This window comes from Thalassophryne amazonica, chromosome 18 (genome assembly GCF_902500255.1).
Source record: "Thalassophryne amazonica chromosome 18, fThaAma1.1, whole genome shotgun sequence".
Lineage (NCBI taxonomy): Eukaryota > Metazoa > Chordata > Actinopteri > Batrachoidiformes > Batrachoididae > Thalassophryne > Thalassophryne amazonica.
In genome coordinates, this window is record NC_047120.1 from 3,166,265 (window position 1) to 3,188,585 (window position 22,321).

General features: G+C 41.0%; 1 long non-coding RNA gene across 1 annotated transcript in view; it reads right to left on the reverse strand.

Annotated features, from left to right (window-relative positions):
- The window catches only part of LOC117530244, a 34,304-nt gene that overhangs the window by 1,062 nt on the left and 10,921 nt on the right, over positions 1–22,321 (reverse strand). The window contains exon 2 of the long non-coding RNA XR_004566253.1: positions 11,395–11,631. This is a non-coding gene — a long non-coding RNA (uncharacterized LOC117530244). The remainder of the gene's footprint in view (positions 1–11,394; positions 11,632–22,321) is intronic.

Sequence of the window (22,321 nt, forward strand, 5' to 3'; positions counted from 1 at the left end):
ATCTTAGTTTCACATCGACAGCTAAACTTGTAAATTAGCCGTCTAACGTTAGTCGACAATTTTCACAGCATAAACAGCCTCACGAGTGCCGCTGCCACGAAACACCTCCAATGAATGAGAGTTTGGTTTACTTCCAGGTTGGTCATCTGCTACAACCATTTTTGAGGTAAGACACTGAAGTTTTGTTGACTAAAATAAGATTAACTTCCTCTGTCACAGGCTAAAAACTTTAGCTGGCTAACGTGAAACTTAACCAGACTAAGCACTTTGTGCGATGACTAACATCAAAAGATTAGTTGACTGAGTGAGTTTAATAGACTAGAGCGCTTTGTGAAACTGGCCCAGGAGGATTTGTTTTACATTTCACACATACTTTAGCTGGACTCCAACAAAATGTCAGAACTCATGAAATACAGCATGAATACATCTACAGTGACATTCAGTGATGAAAGTGGACCATGAGAAAAACCTTAAACTTTCCTGCAAGTCCCTAAGACCCTGGCGGGGGGAGGGGGGTGTTCTCTCACAGAAGAATTTGAAATCTCAGATGCTCTCAGGTGACATTTTCAGATCTATTTACCCACCAAAAAAAAATCTCTGACAAAATTATAATCCACAGTCTGTCACATGGATTAGAATACGGTGTTATTACTATTTAATAAAATCACATACTCACACTGGACTGTTACCGTTCTCTCTCTACATTTATTTCAACATCTGACTACAGCAATTTGTGCTCCTATAACAACCAATGGTATCTTAAAAACAACAAAGTAAATTTGATACAAGTAAAGTTGCATCTACTGTTCATTAAGTCACCAATCTAACTTTTAGTTCTCAGGAACACTGATCTGGGATTAAATGAGATTCTTTTCTAAACTTGTATAAATTTAATTTTCCATCCAGTGCTGATGCCAGCATTTCTGGGATAATCACAACTTCACTTTGTGCAAAATGACACGCAAACCTTTTACACATCAATATCTGACTTCTATGAGCGTGATAAATATTTATATTTCCCTCCACATGAATATTTCACACCCACGTAACAGAAGAAACCATAAAATGCAAATTTAGGTCACCTGAATGCATGTAAAAAGGGAACAAAACTGCACAAAAAAATTTTAAAACAAAAGAACAATTGAAGCTGAGTAAATATAAGATATATAAAAACAAACTAATATTATGCAATCTTGCAAAAGGCAGTATAACAGTGAATTATTGCAAAAAATAAAACAAATGTTAAAAGGTACTTGGAAGCTCAAATAAAATCATCAAAAATAAAAAATAAAAAGTTGTAAAAGATTATCAAACATTTTCACACAAATAACGATACAATTGTTAAGGAAAAGAAAGCTACAGTAGATCATCTCTCACTTATCCTCAAATGCTTATCCGGAATCAGGTCACGGGGGCAACAACTCCAGCAGGGGACCACAGACTTCCCTTTCCCGGGCCACATTGACCACCTCTAACTGGGGGACCCCGAGGCGTTTCCAGGCCAGTGTGGAGTTATAATCTATCCACCTCGTCCTGGGTCTTCCCCAGGGTATCCTCCCAGATGGACATGCCTGGAACACCTCCATAGGGAGGGGCCCAGGGGGCATCCTTACCAGATGCCCGAACCACCTCAGCTGGCAAATTTCAATGTGAAGGAGCAGCAACTCTACTCCGAGCTCCCCACGGATGACCAAACTCCTTATCATATCTCTGAGGGAGACACCAGCCACCCTCCTAAGGAAGCCTATTTTGGCTGCTTGTACCTGCGATCTAGTTCTTTCGGTCATGACCCAACACTCATGACCATAGGTGAGAGTAGGAATGAAGACTGATCAGTAGTTCAAGAGCTTTGCCTTTTGGCTCACCTCCCTTCTCATCACAACAGTACAGCAGAGCGAATGCAATACCGCACCTGCTGCGCCAATTCTCCGGCCAATCTCACTTTCCATTGTCCCCTCACTCGTGAACAAGACCCCGAGGTACTTGAACTCCTTCACTTGGGGCAAGACCTCATTCCCTACCCAAAGTAGGCAATCCATTGGTTTCCTGCTGAGAACCATGGCCTCAGATTTAGAGGTGCTGATCCTCATCCCAGCTGTTTCACACTCGGCTGTGAACCGATCCAGTGAGTGTTGGAGGTCACCGGCTGATGAAGCCAACAGGACCACATCAACTGCAAAAAGCAGTGATGAGACCCTGAGCCCACCAAAATGGAAACCCTCCTCCCCGTGACTATGCCTTGATATCCTGTCCATGAATATCACAAACAGGATTGGTGACAAGGCGCAGCCCTGGCGGAGGCCAACCTCCACCGGAAACGAGTCCGACTGACTGCCGAGAACCAGAACACAGCACTCGCTTTGCGAGTACAGAGATTGGATGTCCCTGAGAAGGGACCCCCTCACTCCATACTCCAGCAGCACCTCTCACAGTATCTCCCGAGGTGCCCGATCATACGACTTCTCCAAGTCCACAAAATACATGTAGACTGGATGGGAATACTCCCAGGCACCCTCCAGGTTCCTTGTGAGAGTGAAGATTTGGTCAGATGTTCCATGACCAGGACGGAGTCCGCATTATTCCTCTTCAATCAGAAGTTCAACCATCGGCCAAACCCTCCTTTCCAGCACCCTGTAGTAGACTTTACCAGGGAGGCTGAGTAGTGTGATGCCTCTGTAATTGGCACACACTCTCTGGTCCCTCTTTTTAAATATGGGGACCACCACCCCAGTTTGCCACTCTTTGGCACTGTCCCAGACCTCAACGCAATGTTGAAGAGACATTTCATCCAAGACAATCCCTCCACACCCAGAGCCTTCAGCATTTCTGGATGGATCTCATCAACCCCAGGACCTTGTCACTGCGGACTTGTTTGACTACCTCAGTGACTTCCACCAGGGAAATTGATGAATATCCTCCATCAGCTTCCAGCTCTGCCACTACTATAGGGGGCACTCCAGTCTGATGCAGGAGTTCCTCAAAGTCTTCCTTCCAGTGCCGGATTACATTCTCAGTTGAGGTCAACAGAGTCCCATCCTTACTCATGGGTGCTGGTGAGAAAAATTTTTTTGACGGAAGACAGCACAATACAAGCACCGCAGGCGGGAATTGTACTAGGTGGGTCCGGGGGCATGCTCCCCAGGAATTTTAAAATAAAAAAGGGCGCATTTTGGTGCATTCAGGGGAATTCTGGACACACAATTCTTAATTAGAAAAATCACTTTTCCTCAGTGATTTTTCTAAATAAAAAAAGTGTATCTCTGACTGCAAAAAAGTTGTACACTGTGATACCAATTTTTCACTGGCACTATAACCCAATATATAATACCAAAATAAGACATCCAAAGAAATCTGCTTAGATAATTTTATATGTAATAATAAAACCTCAGATTGCTATTCTGGTGAATTTTAATGGGTATGAAGCCCTCTGAAACAAAGAAAACTCACTTCAAACTGTGAAGTAAAAACACAGTACTGATTAGGAGGGGTCTGGGGGTGCTCCCCCAGAAATTTTTTAAAAGAGCAAGTCTAATTTTGTATATTCTAGTGAATTTTAATGGGAAGCCCTCTGAAACAAAGAAAACACTTCAAACTGTCAAAAATTCTTTGTCTTCTGTAGTATTTTGATCGGTTCTAATCCGGTAAATGCTCCAAAAGGGTGCTGTGTTGCTGACTGTAAAGTCAATAAAATACAAAATTAGGGCCTAAAGCAATTGACAATGTTGTTCTGCTGTGCACAAAGTAACACTGTTACCAGTTTTGAAAACGCATGCACACTGAGAAACTCAAAACTGACTTATTCACATTTAATCGGTAAAATGCTCTCACTCGTAAAACAAACTAGGGCAGCAAGTAATGATTATTTTAGTAATCGATTATTTATTTCAATTAATTGTTTTTTGTTTTGTTTTTTCACTTACATGTGAGTCTTGCCATTATGACTTAGAGCAACATGTGGCCTACAGCATAGGATTAATCCAAAGCAGATATCTTTCCCCATTGTAATGCTATCACTCAGAAAATGCGTCCAACATGTCACGCAACATCAAAGTTTGAGCTTGTAACAAAGTTATGATGTTATATTCTGGGCAATTCCACGGGTGCGGACGTGACATGTTGGACGCATTTTCTGAGTGATAGCATTACAATGGGGAAAGATATCTGCTTTGGATTAATCCTATGCTGTAGGCCACATGTTGCTCCAAGTCATGACAAGAGACCAGAATTTTCTATTGCCCCTGGGACCGCTTATCCCTTCTTGTGTGGGCGTTCAGACGTGACATCAGAAAAATGCCTTTTCAGCAGTCATCAATCCAGCTGTTAGAATTCTGTGAATCTTGGGGAATTATTTCAAAAAGGCTTATACCTGAAGATAAACAACTAAAAGGCCTGGGTTATGAGAACTACAAATTTTATTAAACTCCTTCCATTAGAATACAATAGAAAATTCAAAATGTTGTGGAGGTGACAAAAAACTGTTGCAGACGTGACAGAGTCCAAATACTGGGAACATGGTGAACAATTATATCAATAAAACAACAGAAAAATACCAGCTGCACACTGATGAACACAAAAAAAAAAAAAACCAACAAATCTTTAAAATCAGAAAAGTTATTTATCATTGAATAATTGTCTTAGGTATACTTTCACTATAACTTTAACAGAAACTAGGTGCACACTCAAAATTTTGCACGCTTACCCATTTTCAAAACATGGAACAGCTAATTAAACTAGGTTATGTGAAAACAATCATTTGCTGAGAGTTAAGGAAACAATTAATTTGGACTGAGCTGCAAATTGATGTGTACCATGCAATGGGCTCTCCCATAATGTTCCAAAACATTTGAACTCTGAACTCAGGAATTGAACGGTAGTATATAACAATTCTAAAATGAACAGATATTTCAACATTTTAAAAAGGACACTAGTTAATTATGTGCACTCAAATACTTTTCAAAACAACTCTGTACACTCATGGCTCAAAATCATTTTTTGATGTGTTGCAGTTTAATTTTTAGATCAGAATATGTATAGCAAAGGCAATAAAATTTGGAGCACTTTCATCATTTCTAACCAATCTTAAAATGTTTTATGTAGTAAACTTGCAATTCAAACCAAATTTTGTGTAGCAATTCCTGAAACTTGCTACACACTTACAACGCAAATTGCTACACAAAGGCCTTATTTTGAGTCTTGAGACTGCAGTATTTTCAATTGAGAGACAACAGAGCGAGGGCAAGGCCATGGCCAATCATCCAATGGTTAGGCCTACACATGAAATTACCTAGAAATGAAAGTACTGACACAAATGCACAAACATGAGGGGCATAAAATGCGACAAAATGACTCACCTCTCTAATATAAAAGTGGGAAAATGTGTCCATTCTTCAGAGAAATCAAAAATACATAAAACTGGGGAGAGAAAGCTTGCTTTCAATGTGACCAGTGGGGTATTGCATCATCTTTTCAACCTGGCTACAGGCAGCTGAGAGGGGTCATTTGGATATTGCATCATCTTTTAAAACCTGGCTGGCATTATGAACAGGTAGGCCAGGTTGCCATCTTTTGGTGTCAGCCCTAGCTGTTCATCATGATCCCAGAATCCAGGTAGGCCTTGTATACCACTTCCAGGGATCATAATTGCATTATGAAATTATGTGTGTCACGTCCGCAACAACTTTTCGTATATAGAGTATATATACCATAAAATATCTGGGAGCCAGACTGAAAGAAGAATGATACAAAGTGGGCACCTGTTAGGGGACTGTATGTTACTTTTACATTAGAAAAGAAAACTAATTCTAAGGGGCAAGGAATGAGTACTTCACTTAGAAGTAAAAAAAAATTGTTGCGGACATGACAAGGCGAAGGGGGGGAAACGGGCTTGAAAACTCAAACAAACGGGCCGTGTCAAAAAAAAAAAAAAAAAAAAAAAAAAAAAAAAAAACTATATGAGTGTTGTCAACTGCCATTTAGAAATAATTTTTCTCTCCTTGAGTCATCCCTGTTTTTTTTTCTTTTTCAAATATCCAACAAATAGCTATTTTATTCAATGAATGGATCTATGATTTTTGGGAGGTCCCCCAAGGGGTGGAAGGGAATTTTTTTTGCTTGTCTGTGCATTTTCTATTTCACTAATATCCATTCTCAACAAAAAAAAGTTTTAGGTATAAAAATTCCAGTTGAAATTTTGATGGATAGGTTGACGTTTATGTGGAACTGCCCTTCTCGTCAAAAACATATCTGGAGTAGTGTTTTGTTTTATTTTGTACATACATACATCACAAAGAGATTTCCATCAGGTTTCACCCGATTATGAGCATTGTTAGATGCCTACAGAAACTATCTCAACCACTGACAACATATGTACAGCAAGAGTCCACAAAGTATTTCAAAGGCCTGACTAAAGTGTAATATGTGATCTTTAATAACATATTTTCATGAAAAAAGACAAATGTGCAGTTTACTACATTTTATTTTTTCTTGTGTAAAAACACAGCTTACATGTGGTTTGACCGAAACAAATTATTAAACTTGAATAAAACAGGGATGAAGTGGAGGTTTAACCCTCTGGGGTCTGAGGGCATTTTTCAAGTTTCAATCAAGTTTTATGTCTCGTTTTTCAGGACAACCTGTACTTTCAGAATATATATGCTATAGTAGTGTTTTATAAGTGTAATAAAGGTTTACAATCAGAAATAAGAAAGGAAAACGTAAAGCGGGAAATAATTTTCCACACACATTTATTCAAAACACACAGCAAACTATAATAAACAACTGTTTTGACACTTTATAAAGGTAATTTGAGGTCTTGTGTGAAACACTGTACAACAAAAAGGTTCAAACAATAAACACAAATGCACATTTTGAACAATATATTCAAAATGGTCTATGCGTTATGTCTTCATCTCAAAGCAATTTCTGTCTGCTATTACACAAAGGTCACATCACAAACTTCTGCTTCTCTGAAGTTGACTGTGTGTTTGTTCTCACCTGCTCTGAAAGCAACATTCACATTTCGAGGCCCATTCACACTCTGAGGAGCGGCCCCTCATGGTACCATATGCGCATGTGTATATGTGGTTAAATTTCCCAAATGACGGAAATCCGTCGTGGTGACGGAGAACTTTAACTAGAAGCTGGCACGGTGCACGATGGGTGGCTGCTTAGTGAGGAAATAGTTTATTTGTGTAATTGTTCTGAATAAAAAGCAGTGCGGGCACATTTGGTCATTCAAATATGTTTTTATTATTCATGTCTTTACTTTTTCTTCATGGTGAAACTAGAGTTGCTGACCTTCTTGGTAGGCTTCATAGATAGGGCTTCACAGATAATTGGCAAAGCTTCTGGGGAAAACCTGGTCTTGTTAGGAGAGACGGCATCCATCCCACTTTGGATGGAGCAGCTCTCATTTCTAGAAATCTGGCCAATTTTCTTAAACCCTCCAAACCGTGACTATCCAGGGTTGGGACCAGGAAGCAGAGTTGTAGTCTTACACACCTCTCTGCAGCTTCTCTCCCCCTGCCATCCCCTCATTACCCCATCCCCGTAGAGACGGTGCCTGCTCCCAGACCACCAATAACCAGCAAAAATCTATTTAAGCATAAAAATTCAAAAAGAAAAAATAATATAGCACCTTCAACTCCACCACAGACTAAAACAGTTAAATGTGGTCTAGTAAACATTAGATCTCTCTCTTCTAAGTCCCTGTTAGTAAATGATATAATAATTGATCAACATACTGATTTATTCTGCATTACAGAAACCTGGTTACAGCAGGATGAATATGTTAGTTTAAATGAGTCAACACCCCCGAATCACACTAACTGTCAGAACGCTCGTAGCACGGGCCGAGGCGGAGGATTAGCAGCAATCTTCCACTCCAGCTTATTTATTAATCAAAAACCCCGACAGAGCTTTAATTGATTTGAAAGCTTGACTCTTAGTCTTGTCCATCCAAATTGGAAGTCCCAAAAACCACTTTTATTTGTTGTTATCTATCGTCCACCTGGTCGTTACTGTGAGTTTCTCTGTGAATTTTCGGACCTTTTGTCTGACTTAGTGCTTAGCTCAGATAAGATAATTATAGTGGGCGATTTTAACATCCACACAGATGCTGAGAATGACAGCCTCAACACTGCATTTAATCTATTGTTAGACTCGATTGGCTTTGCTCAAAATGTAAATGAGTCCACCCACCACTTTAATCATACCTTAGATCTTGTTCTGACTTATGGTATGGAAATTGAAGACTTAACAGTATTCCCTGAAAACTCCCTTCTGTCTGATCATTTCTTAATAACACTCTGATGGACTACCCAGCAGTGGGGAATAAGTTTCATTACACTAGAAGTCTTTCAGAAAGTGCTGTAACTAGGTTTAAGGATATGATTCCTTCTTTATGTTCTCCAATGCCATATACCAACACAGGGCAGAGTAGCTACCTAAACTCTGAGTGAGATTGATTATCTCGTCAATAGTTTTATATCCTCTTTGAGGACAACTTTGGATGCTGTAGCTCCTCTGAAAAAGAGAACCTTAAATCAGAAGTGCCTGACTCCGTGGTATAACTCACAAACTCACAGATTAAAGCAGATACCTCGTAAGTTGGAGAGGAAATGGCGTCTCACTAATTTAGAAGATCTTCACTTAGCCTGGAAAAAGACTCTGTTGCTCTATAAAGAAGCCCTCCGTAAAGCTAGGACATCTTACTACTCAACACTAATTGACGAAAATAATAACAACCCCAGGTTTCTTTTCAGCACTGTAGCCAAAGAGTCAGAGCTCTATTGAGCCGAGTATTCCTTTAACTAGTAATGACTTCATGACTTTCTTTGCTAATAAAATTTTAACTATTAGAGAAAAAATTACTCATAACCATCCCAAAGACATATCGTTCGCTTTGGCTGCTTTCAGTGATGCCGGTATTTGGTTAGACTCTTTCTCTCCGATTGTTCTGTCTGAGTTATTTTCATTAGTTACTTCCTCCAAACCATCAACATGTCTATTAGACCCCATTCCTACCAGGCTTCTCAAGGAAGCCCTACCATTAATTAATGCTTCGGTCTTAAATATGATCAATCTATCTTTATTAGTTGGCTATGTACCACAGGCTTTTAAGGTGGCAGTAATTAAACCATTACTTAAAAAGCCATCACTTGACCCAGCTATCTTAGCTAATTATAGGCCAATCTCCAACCTTCCTTTTCTCTCAAAAATTCTTGAAAGGGTAGTTGTAAAAAAGCTAACTGATCATCTGCAGAGGAATGGTCTATTTGAAGAGTTTCAGTCAGGGTTTAGAATTCATCATAGTACAGAAACAGCATTAGTGAAGGTTACAAATGATCTTCTTATGGCCTCAGACAGTGGACTCATCTCTGTACTTGTTATGTTAGACCTTAGTGCTGCTTTTGATACTGTTGACCATAAAATTTTATTACAGAGATTAGAGCATGCTATAGGTATTAAAGGCACTGTGCTGCAGTGGTCTGAATCATATTTATCTAATAGATTACAATTTGTTCATGTAAATGGGGAATCTTCTTCACAGACTAAGGTTAATTATGGAGTTCCACAAGGTTCTGTGCTAGGACCAATTTTATTCACTTTATACATGCTTCCCTTAGGCAGTATTATTAGACAGCATTGCTTAAATTTTCCATTGTTACGCAATTTCCTGCTTTTAAAATAAGATAAAACTGAAGTTATTGTACTTGGCCCCACAAATCTTAGAAACATGGTGTCTAACCAGATCCTTACTCTGGATGGCATTACCCTGACCTCTAGTAATACTGTGAGAAATCTTGGAGTCATTTTTGATCAGGAAATGTCATTCAATGTAACTAATTCATGCATTTATTTCCTCTAGGCTGGACTACTGTAATTCATTATTATCAGGTTGTCCTAAAAGTTCCCTGAAAAGCCTTCAGTTAATTCAAAATGCTGCAGCTAGAGTACTGACAGGGACTAGAAGGAGACAGCATATTTCACCCATATTGGCTTCTATTCATTGGCTTCCTGTTAATTTTAGAATAGAATTTAAAATTCTTCTTCTTACTTATAAGGTTTTGAATAATCAGGTCCCATCTTATCTTAGGGACCTCATAGTACCATATCACCCCAATAGAGCGCTTCGCTCTCAGACTGCAGGCTTACTTGTAGTTCCTAGGGTTTGTAAGAGTAGAATGGGAGGCAGAGCCTTCAGCTTTCAGGCTCCTCTCCTGTGGAACCAGCTCCCAATTCGGATCAGGGAGACAGACACCCTCTCTACTTTTAAGATTAGGCTTAAAACTTTCCTTTTTGCTAAAGCTTATAGTTAGGGCTGGATCAGGTGACCCTGAACCATCCCTTAGTTATGCTGCTATAGACTTAGACTGCCAGGGGGTTCCCATGATGCACTGTGCGTTTCTTTCTCTTTTTGCTCTGTATGCACCACTCTGCATTTAATCATTAGTGATTGATCTCTGCTCCCCTCCACAGCATGTCTTTTTCCTGGTTCTCTCCCTCAGCCCCAACCAGTCCCAGCAGAAGACTGCCCCTCCCTGAGCCTGGTTCTGCTGGAGGTTTCTTCCTGTAAAAAGGGAGTTTTTCCTTCCCACTGTCGCCAAGTGCTTGCTCACAAGGGGTCGTTTTGACCGTTGGGGTTTTTCCGTAATTATTGTATGGCTTTGCCTTGCAATATAAAGCGCCTTGGGGCAACTGTTTGTTGTGATTTGACGCTATATAAATAAAATAGATTTGATTTGATTCTTAACAGGCACCCCGATTGTCTCCCTGTGTTCAGTATATCTTAATAAACACGAAACATAAGGAGTGTCAAACTGTCAGTCGGCATACCTAAAATTTTTTTTTTAATACTTCAGTGTGTGGGCACTGCTCTGAGCTCACAGTGGCCTCACACACACACACACACACTCACTCTTTTTTGTTTTAACGGTTCAAGTTTATTTCATTTGACATCATACAAAAATAAATTATCCCTGCGTGTCATCTGTAGCTCCACTCTGTGTACTTTCTTTTCTGTGTTCATGTTGACTGATCTGATGGACAGGGGATTCTCAGCTCCCAGGGCCAACTTACATGCATTTGCACATTTAAATAGGGGCGTTTAAAGGGAACATGCTTGGATTCATGCGTACGCACACTTTGATACATCTGGATATTTTTGTGATTATGCCAGTTTCTGGGTTTTGGAGTACACATTTCAGTAGAAAATGCACTCAAGTCTTTGTATATGAGGCTCCAAATGTTGACGCAATGCATCCTGGGTCAATTTTTTCCTATATGTGGTCGGGAGAATTCCTTTTCCATATTCAGAGTAATTAAATAGTTTCATAGCAGTGGAACACCTGCTCCCACTAACAGATGTTTCACAGAGTTTTGATCAATTCATACCTGAGTTTTGAAGAACCTGTGATGACTGTGGCATTTCATCATCATTTTCAGTCTTCACAGGGACACGGGCAAAACCAAACTTGGTCTTCTCAGTGTCCAGCCAGTGAAGCTGCTGTCCCTCGTTACTTGTCCAGACTTCCTCTTGTTCCTGTTTAACGTCCTTCTGGTCGATACTCTAACTCAACTCCTGCTGTTCAGACAGCATTTCTTCTTTAATCACCAACTGCTGCAACATGTCTGCAAGGAAGCAAATAATATGAAGAACAACATTTGTCAGAGTGAAGACAAACCAGCAGCACTGTCACCATGAAGTTACTGCACTGATGGAACTGATACTGTGGAATAACACATCAAGCCTCCTTGATTTAGATTTTTTTCCACATTCTTGATCTGGACCCAGATGATGCTTTCACACAACTCAGAGGTTCAGTCCAGTTGAAGAAATACTTGATATTTGTTAAAGTTTGATCATCGTCACCTTGTTTGTACAAAACTGGACAAATGTGCCACGAACAATCACAGCTGAGCACAGTCTGCTGCGAGCTGCACTTTGTCTGGTCAACTACATCACAGAACACACTCAGATCCTGAATGAGAACCACCCAGATAGACAGCTGGTCCAACACCCCCCCAATCAATGTAAGGATCCGACCTCACTGGGCTGCAACATCCTGCAAAAGGCAACTGCGAGAGAAATTGCTTGATTTCCCTGGGTGGTGCTCTTCCCTCGCATAACTTGCATGGTGTTGCGTTTGTATTCTGGTGAGGTAACAAAGCTCCTCCCAGTTTTCTCTCAGATCCATCACTGGTGTTGTGCGACCCCCTAAATGCTCTTGCCCGCACTCTTCACATAAGACATACATGAGAGAATGGGGGGTTGGGGGCGATGATGGCCCACACACATAAGTAGCCGTGGGAGCACACCAAAATAGCAGACATGATCAGAGAGAAACAGCCACTTCTGGAAGTGACGGAGCTGTTGCCAGACGGGCCGTGGTTGCAACAGACATCAGGACTCCTGTTCAAACATTCTGGACTTATGCATTTAATGTTTTCTTTTTATTATTATTTCAGAGCACAATACTGCAGGAGCAGAGCGCACAGTGTTTTGTTTTTTATCTGGAGGGCTCTCTCTCTCTCTCTCTGTCTTGTCCCCCCTACTCTTTCTCTCTCCCTCTGAGGATGTGTGGTGGGAGTTTTGGGACATCCTCATTGTGAGGATGATACACGATCAGCGAAAAAATATGAGTATATGTTTTGATTAAATGGCAAATCCAGCTCCAACAGCGTTCATATGTGTCTTAAACCAAGAAAAACCTTCTGCTAAATGCTGTGCCATGGAAATGTGATGGCATCTGTCCATCAGAGCTAAAACACAAGAGGATGGAGGATGTATCTGTGCCAGATCAACATTGAAGTCCACATATCTGCTGAGGAGACCCCCGAATTGGAAACCCCCCCCCCCCCCAAGGAAACAGCCAAAGGGACTTACAATGTTACTGCCGCAAACATCAAATCAAAGGACACACACGCCCCTGAAGCACTTCTGGACATCGCTGCATAACGGAGAAGAGGCTGTTCCAGCTCGCGGATGAGCGCTGTGGGCAGCCAAAGACAAAAGGATCATATAAGCGGGGGATTATATAGCCAACGGGGACATCACTCTGCAACCAGTGAGTGTGCTGTAGGTTTCCTTAATATTACTATTATTTTTTGTAATTTATTATTTTACTATTTATTTTATCTTGTCCTTACTGGATACATTCAGGGGAATTTCCAGTCTGTTCACATGGATAATAACAGCTGAACACTGTGTGCAAACATGTCATTTCAGCTGTGAGTGGCCACTTCAGTGAGATACCAATGGCGACATTGTCGCTCATTCACGTTTGGTCGCTAATTTGCATCTCCAACTGCTCTCCACCACTCGCACCCAGTGAGATAGGACCCTTACCATTTATCAATTCCACCTGATGATGATAATAATATTAACAATAATGCTGTCTGATATGCAAAGTACAACACCGCCAATGTGTTTTATACCTTAAGACACTTGTCCAAAAAAACAACTTTGGAAAACACTGAGGTGCATTTGCTCATTAAAGCTTTGATCATTTGGAACTCCAGTTGGGTCCGTAAGTATTTGGACATCACCAACTTTGTGTTTGCACGTGGATGAACAACACAATGGTGTACAAGTCTCTCTCTCTCACACACACACACACACACACACACAAATAAAACTGTTTTGAGTGAACACTCAAACATTGTAGATAACACATTTTTAATAATGTAATAATTATATAATCATTTTTTAATTTAAATTTATATAATTATATAAATAATTGTAAATACACATTTGTGACTTAAAATGATTTATAGCAAACACTACGCACATTTTTTTTCCAAACAACCATAGAGATGAGGACAAATTTATTAGCCCCAAATGAAAACATTTTCTTCCAAAAATTTCCCAATTGCTTTTTTAACAAAGCAAGGAAATTTCAACACTGAAGATAAAAATCAACTTTATATATCCCGAACAAAATTATTTTGCCAGAGTACAAAGACAGGAAACGTTTTTATATACTATAATTACAACAAATTTATGTGAAATGACTGGAAGATATATTGTACAAGATGTCTGACAATATTGCACATAACTCTGAATAATTCAATAACTCTGTTCTTCATGTATTCATCCTGCAGAAGGCGGAGCAATTATACAGTCTGATTGCCACAGCTGGAAGGACCTGCCATGGCATTCTGTGGTGCACCTCGCTGGTCTATGGCTGAAGGTGCTCAGACAAGAAGTCCGTGTGGCACGCAGGGGGTGGGAGGTGTTGTCCAGGATCCTGAGCAGCTTCCTCAGCATCCTACTCTCTGACACCTCCATCACAGATTCCAGCTCAACCCCCAGGACAGAGCCAGCTCTCCTGAGGAGCTTGTTGAGTCTGTTCGCATCAGCTGCCTTCAGCCTGCTGCCCCAGCACACTACAGCGTAGAAGATGATGCAGGAGACCACTGTCGTCTCTGGGGTGCACTGTTTGGTACTCACAATACATCTTGGTTTGAGCATTTAAAGCAATAGCGAACAGTTCTAACAAATCTCTCTCACTTGCTGTATGCCACATTTTGGTGTACGTAGGGATGCTCGATCCAGGGTTCTATCACCGGTAAGCGGTGCCGGGCCATATAGCCCAGACCTGCAAATTTCCTCTCGGCTCTCGGGTTCAAATTTCCTCTCCTGCCTGGCACGGATTATCCAAAAAATGAACTAAAATGTTGTTGAAAAATGTACCAATTCAATCATATTCCAAGCTTTTAGTGTTGTACTGTTGTTTTATTTTGCAATTTCAACCAAATAAGTAAAGAAATAAAAAACAGATTTCTGATTTTCTTCATATCTCTGCCACAAACACCAGAGAGATCAGCAGCTACTGATCTCTCTGCTGTTTGTAGCAGAGAGATCAGCAGTCAGCTGCTTTCAGCATTCACTGAAAGCAGATCAGAACGGAGAGGCACAGCGTCTCTCTCCGCTGTGACTTAATGGAAAAAAAAAAACCAAACTCCATTAAAATGTTTCATTAAAATAATCCAGAGTGTCAGTATTTGTAGATGCTGATAAATTCAGAAGTTTATGGTTTATTTTACAGTTTATAGGCTCCCATTTCTAAAAGGTTCATTGGAAACTACACTGACATTGAGGTGGGGGGGGGGGGGGGGGGCCCTCAGCTTTTGTCCAAACATGACCACTAGTGGTTATATTGTTTTTTGTTTTTTTTTTAAGCACAGTGGTCCCTCGCTATAACGCGGTTCACCTTTCGTGGCCTCGCAGGTTCGCTGATTTTTTTTAGTGCAATTTTGCATGCTTTTTTTTTTTTTACAGCGCATTGTGTTCTGTGTCCTCATCAGGCGGGACGATCGCGGCACCGGTCGGCATCACCGCGATTGGCTAAGGGAGAGCACACGCATTGTGTTCTGTGTCCTGATTGGTTAAGGGACTGTAGACCATTGTCAATCAGTCTCCTCCGTGTCCTGTCTCCTGTACAATACAGAATGCGGTCAGCTTGCCAAATTTGTTTATAAGAATCTTCTCGCCCAGAAGAAAAAAAAGAGTGCCAACAACTCATAACTATGTTCTTCACTCGGAAAAAGAGACCTGCACCGAGGTGTCACTCAGTAGAAAAAGACGCGACAGCGGAGCGGCGCCAGGACGAAGTGGCACGGTCAGAGGAACTGTGAAATACTGGTGAGTTACTATTAATAATTTCTTATTTGTCCAACCTCGTAGGTTGATTGTTAAAATTAAATTTGTTAGTTCTAAAACCCATCATAATTATTTATAGGAAAACGTTCTATTTTTATTTCTCAAAAAAATGTTTGGGCCTGAAAACAGGTTTTGATCTTTGGTTTCATTCTATAATACTGGACTTATTTTTCTACTAAGGTTTGAAAAGTGAGAAAATGTTAATGCCTGTTTGAGAAAAGTGTATAAAGTGTGTAGTGAGGAGTTTTACGCCTTAAAACATCTATAATAATTGTAAAAAACTAACGCTGACTGCTTCGCGGATTTTGCCTATTGCGGGTTATTTTTAGAATGGAATGCAATCCCACTCAAACATTTTAAAAATAACTTTAGTTTTACAAATATTACAACATAAATGTCTTTTTTGTCTATTATTCTTGCTTTCAATGCATGTAAAACCCACACAAAATTGGTTGAAATAGGGCTTGCCATTAACATTGCAGAAGTATAAAACCCTATAGTTGCAGGGGGTCTTGTCCCCTTAAACCCCGCCGGAGGCCCCTGCACCAGCGACCGTGATCCACAATCATACGATTTGCCCAGCACTAAAATGGTTCTTGCTAGAACATGGGTTAAAGCAATAAATTTTCATCTGACTGAAATTTTTCCCTGGCAAAATTCAATGCCAGCAATTCCCTAAAATGTGGCGTAGTGGGGGCACACACTCTTTTTTCCTCAATAAATACAACAAACACATTATACAGCATACAAATCTATTCTAAATAGCCTCTAAGGATGCTTTGTCTGTCTCAGACAAAGCATAAAAAGAATGCAAAACCTGAACATAAAGGTACATAAAAGGGTGGTGGGGGTGGGGTGTAGTCTTGATTCTGGGGGGTCTGGGGGATCTCCCACAGAATTTTTTTTTAAAAGAGCAAGTCAAATTTTGTATATTTTGGTGAATTTTAATGGGTATGAAGTCCTCTGAAACAAAGAAAACTCACTTCAAACTGTCAAGTAAAAATTCTTTGTCTTCTGTAGTATTTTGATCTGTTCTAATCCGGTGTTGTACAGTCAATAAAATACAAAATTAGGGCCTAAAGCAACTGACAATGTTGTTCTGCTGTGCACAAAGTAACACTGTCACCAGTTTTGAAAATGCATGCGCATTGAGAAACTCAAAACTGGCTTATTCACATTTAATCTGTAAAATGCTCTCACTCATAAAAAACTTGGGCTGCAACTAACGATTATTTTAGTAATCAATTAATTTTTTTTTTTAAACTTACATGTGAGTTTTGCCATTATTTCTTGAAGTGAGTTATTATTAAAAGGCCTTTATCACGCAACAGCAACGCTTGAGCTTGTAATAGTTATGTTATATTCTCATCAAAAACATACCTCGAGTAATGTTTTGTTTTATTTTGAGAGATTTCCATCAGGTTTCAACCTAACAAGAGTCCACAAAAGTATTTTAAAGGCCTGACTAAAGTGTAATATGTGATCTTTAATAAGTTATTTTCATGAAAAAAAGACACAAATGTGCAGTTTACAGCATTTTATTTTTTTCTTGTGTAAAAACACAGCTTAGATGTGGTTTGACCGAAACAAATTGTCATTAAACTTAAATAAAACAGGGATCAAGTGGAGTCACTAGATGTTCACAGGAAACCGTTATTTATTTCTGTATTTGTGTTATTGCTACTATTATTATTATATAAATAAAAAAAATTACTATTCATAATACATTTGACTCTTATGACAACAAACGCTAAGCCATTAATTATTTAGTATACAGAAAACAAATGCACACAGACTGCAGAGATGTGAACAGCTTAATGCTAACTTTAACATTGAAAACGCCATAGACATGCTAACGCGTTAGCATCCGTCCCATTTTTAAGTTATAAAATACATCTATCAACTGTTTTAGAAGACTATAACAGGTCAGTTTAATATAAAAAGGTAAATATTACTCACAGACATATTCGCTTTAGGGTTTTAGCGGGGGAAAATTAAGATAAAGGGAAATAATACAACAAACCATCGAAGCAGAGAGGCGGATCAATGCTTTATTGGTTCAAAGCAAAGCCCCACCCCGCTCTACTTGGTGAGTGTCTGCCAATGTTCTCACAAAGACAGGGAGGAGAAAGAACGTGGCTCATGGCAAGCAGTAAACAGAGCGGAGAAGAGTGAAAATTCACACAGTCCCTTCCTCCGCAGTCCACGCCGACATTGCTGCTGCTTTGATTAGCGCAGAATGGGATGTTGCTTTGACAGTGAGACTACCATATTTCGGCCCCAAAACATGCATGATACCACGTGCGCACGCGTATCTGTGGTTAAATTTTCCAAATTACAGAAATCCGTCGTGGTGACAGAGAACTTTAACCCATGCCCTTGGCTGCAGATTGATGATCGATTTTGTGATCGCATCATATGATCTGGTGGAAAGTTGGATCAGATGGTGGGGGAGGACTTTGGACAGACCTGGTAAGCGCAAACGGATAGTGCAGGTGAACTGGGAACGTCTGGAGGAGCCCAATGTCCGACTCCAGAGGCAGTTGCAAGGTATCAACAGGCCTGAAGGACGGCAGCCTCTGCTGTGGGGGAGGCAAAGCAGCGGATGTGGGAGGAGTTCGGAGCAACCATGGAGAAGGACTTTCAGTTGGCACCAAGGTGCTTCTGGCAGACCGTGAGGCACCTCAGGAGGGGAAAACGAGGAACCATCCAAGCTGTCTACAGTAAGGATGGGACTCCGTTGACCTCAACTGATGATATAATATGCAGCTGGAACAAACACTTTGAGGAACTCCTGCATCAGACCAGAGCCCCCTCTATAGGGGCAGGTCTAGGAGTGGCAAACTGGGGTGGTCCCCATATTTTAAAAAAGGGGATCAGAGAGTGTGGGCCAATTACAGGGGCAACACACTACTCAGCCTCCCTGGTAAAGTCTACTCCAGGGTGCTGGAAAGGAGAGTTCAGCCGATAGCCAAACCTCTGACTGAAGAGAAATAATACGGGCTCCGTCCTGGTCTTCACTTTCACAAGGATCCTGGAGGGTGCCTGGGAGTATGCACATCCAGTCTACATTTGTTTTGTGGACTTGGAAAAGGCGTATGATCATGTACCCCGGGAGATACTGTGGGAGGTGCTGCGGGAGAATAGAGTGAGGGGGTTCCTTCTCAGAGCCATCCAATCTCTGTACTCACAAAGTGAGAGCTGTGTTCAGGTGCTCGGCAGTAAGTTGGACTTGTTTCTGTTGGGGACTGGCCTCCGCCAGGGCTGCACCTGGTCACCAATCCTGTTTGTGATATTCATGGACAGGATATTGAGACGTAGTCGGGAGAGGGGGGTTTCCAGTTCGGTGCGCTCAGTGTCTCATCACTGCTTTTTGCAGATGATGTGGTCCTCTTGGCTTCATCAGCCTGTGACCTCCAACATTAACTGGATCAGTTTGCAGCTGAGTGTGAAGCGGCTGGGATGAGGATTAGCACATCTAAATCTGAAAGGAGACAGCTGAGGTGGTTCAGGCATCTGGTAAGGATGCCCACTGAGACCTCCCTCGGGAGATGTTCCAGGCACAGCTATCTGGGAGGAAACCCTGGGGAAGACCCAGGACTAGGTGGAGAGATTATATCTCCACACTGGCATGGGAATGCCTCAGAATCCCCCAGTAAGAGCTGGTCAATGTGGCCCGGGAAAGGGAAGTCTGGGGTCCCTTGCTGGAGCTGTTGCGCCCGCAACCTGATCCCGGATAAGCGGTTGAAGATGAGTGAGTGATTAGTGATCATCGACGATGCTCACGTGAAAAACTCTAGATTAATAATGAAGGATTTTGATGGAGATTTTTTTTCCCTTTCAGTGGACAGAATTTCTGTTCAACTGTCCTCCTCAGTGTGCTCTGAGCTGCCGTTTCATAGTGTTTCACAGCCTCTGGACTAGGGCTGGGGACCAAACTTCGGTTCTTTTGCAGCACCGACCGAAATGCTTTTGTAGTACCGAGTATCAATACATGGTTCGTCTTTCGGTGCCAAGTTTAGGTACCCAGAGGATAATCACGTGCAAGAAGAGAAGTCAGCAGCCATCCTCCTCTCAGCATTCAAGTCCGCCTGTAGATGTTACAGAGCACAAGCAGCCTGATTCAAAATCTCCACCACCAGACTCCGCTTCAACTGCAGCTAAATACATGCATCGTTTTGAAGCAATGAAGCACTGCTCCAACCCGCTGCTTCGTTGGTTCTTTGCTTTGCTGCTTTGAGAAGCGACAACTCCGCTTCTTAACCCCTCTCAAAGCCATTAAACTATGTCAATTGTGAGTCACTTTTGTGCAGATTAAAGTCACTAACTGGGACTCCTGTCTTGTTGCGAGAAAGAAATGAGAATCGTCCTCCGTTCTGTTCTAATAGCTGCAAATGCTGCGTGGCTCTCCGTCGAGTCAAGTTAGAAAGATAGAGTCCGGTCGGAATTAATAACTTCAAAGCGAATTACCGTTTGAATCAAATGACACCGCTTTCCAAACGTTGTAGTTCAAACAATAAACTGTAACCTATCAAAATGTTTTTTCCTCCCAAAATAAAATGTCCTACGCCGACGTGCTGCAGTAGCCGAGTTCAGCTCAGAGATATGGAGAGACTTTCATGCCAAAATGTCTGAAATGAAATGCTTTTGACAAAAACTAGTGTTTTCAAGTGTTCTTTTGCACTGGAAATTATTTGTTGTTTATTTTTTCTGTAAGAAAACTGCTTGGAGTGGAAAATTACCAAAGCTGAAAAAGAAAACCCAAGATTTGTACTATGTAATGTAATTTTCTTTTTGTTAGAACTGATCTTAGAAAATTGGTATCGAAAAAAGTATCATTCAGGAACCGGTATCGAAGTGAAGGTATCGTTATTGGTACCGGTATCGAAAAGCTTTGACAATCTGAACCCGAGAGCCGGGCAGAAATTTGCCACTACCCTCGGCGAAGAACACTGCAGAAGAGAGTTCTCTCAAACGGCTCAGCTTCAGAAACTTCCTGCCTCCCCTCCTCATGCTCAGCAGCAAACAAAGCGGAGAGCATTCAGCAGCAGTTGAGAGGTTTCACAGTGGCTCCTCTCCAGTGTTGGTAAACGTTGCAGGTTGTATCGGTATTTTCCGATACTTGAATTACATCAGTATCAGAAGCCGATACTGGATCTGTTGCATCCTTAGTTGCAGGTATTAAGCTCTGAAACTTCACAGGTTAATAGTCCAGACAGTACTCTTTAAAATGGTATATTAAATTACATACAACCCCAATTCCAGTGAAGTTGGGACGTTGTGTAAAATTTAAATAAAACAGAATACAATGATTTGCAAATCCTCTTCAACCTATGTTCAATTGAATACACCACAAAGACAAGATATTTGACGTTCAAACTGATAAACTTTATTGTTTTTGTACAGATATTTCCCAATTTTGAAATGGATGCCTGCAACACATTTCAAAAAAGCTGGAACAGTGGTATGTTTACCACTGTGTTCATCACCTTTCCTTCTAACAACACTCAATAAGCATTTGGGAACTGAGGACACTAATTGTTGAAGCTTTGTAGGTGGAATTCTTTCCCATTCTTGCTTTACGAGTTCAATTGTATAACAGTCCGGGATCTCTGTTGTCGTATTTTGCGCTTCATAATGTGCCACACATTTTCAATGGCCGACAGATCTGGACTGCAGGCAGGCCAGTCTAGTACCCGCACTCTTACTACGAAGCCATGCTGTTGTAATGTGCAGAATGTGGCTTGGCATTGTCTTGCTGAAATAAGCAGGGACGTCCCTGAAAAAGACGTTGCTTGGATGGCAGCATGTGTTGCTCCAAAACCTGGATGTACCTTTCAGCATTGATGGTGCCATCACAGATGTGTAAGGTGTCTATGTCATGGGCACTACCACCCGCCCCACCCCCCCACCCCCATACCATTACACATGCTGGCTTTTGAACTTTTGTCTGTTTCTTCTCTTGTCCAGAGAACACGACATCCATGATGTCCAAAACAATTTGAAATGTGGACTCATCAAACCACAGCACACTTTTCCACTTTGCATCTGTCCATTTCAAATGAGCTCAGGCCCAGAGAAGGTGGTGGCATTTCTGGATGTTGTTGATGTATGGCTTTCACTTTGCATGGTAGAGTTTTAACTTGCACTTGTAGATGTAGCAACGAACTGTGTCAACTGACAATGGTTTTGTGAAGTGTTCCTAAGCCCACGCAGTAAGATCCTTTACACAATGATGTCAGTTTTTAATGCAGTGCCGTCTGAGCAATCGAAGGTCACGGGCATTTAATGTTAGTTTTTGGACATGCCTCTTATGTGTAGAAAGTTCTCCAGATTCTCTGAATATGGACTGCAGATGATGGAATCCCTAAATTCCTTGCAATTGAATGTTGAGAAACATTGTTCTTAAACTGTTGGACTATTTTTTCACGCAGTTCACAAAGTGGTGATCCTCGCCCCATCTTTGCTTGTGAATGGCTGAGCCTTTTGAGAATGCTCCTTTTATACCCAATCATGACACTCACCTATTTCCAATTAACCTGTTGACCTGTGGAATGTTCCAAACAGGTGTTCTTTGAGCATTCATCAACTTTCCCAGTCTTTGTTGCCCCTGTCCCAGCTTTTTTGAAATGTGTTGCAGGCATCCATTTCAAAATT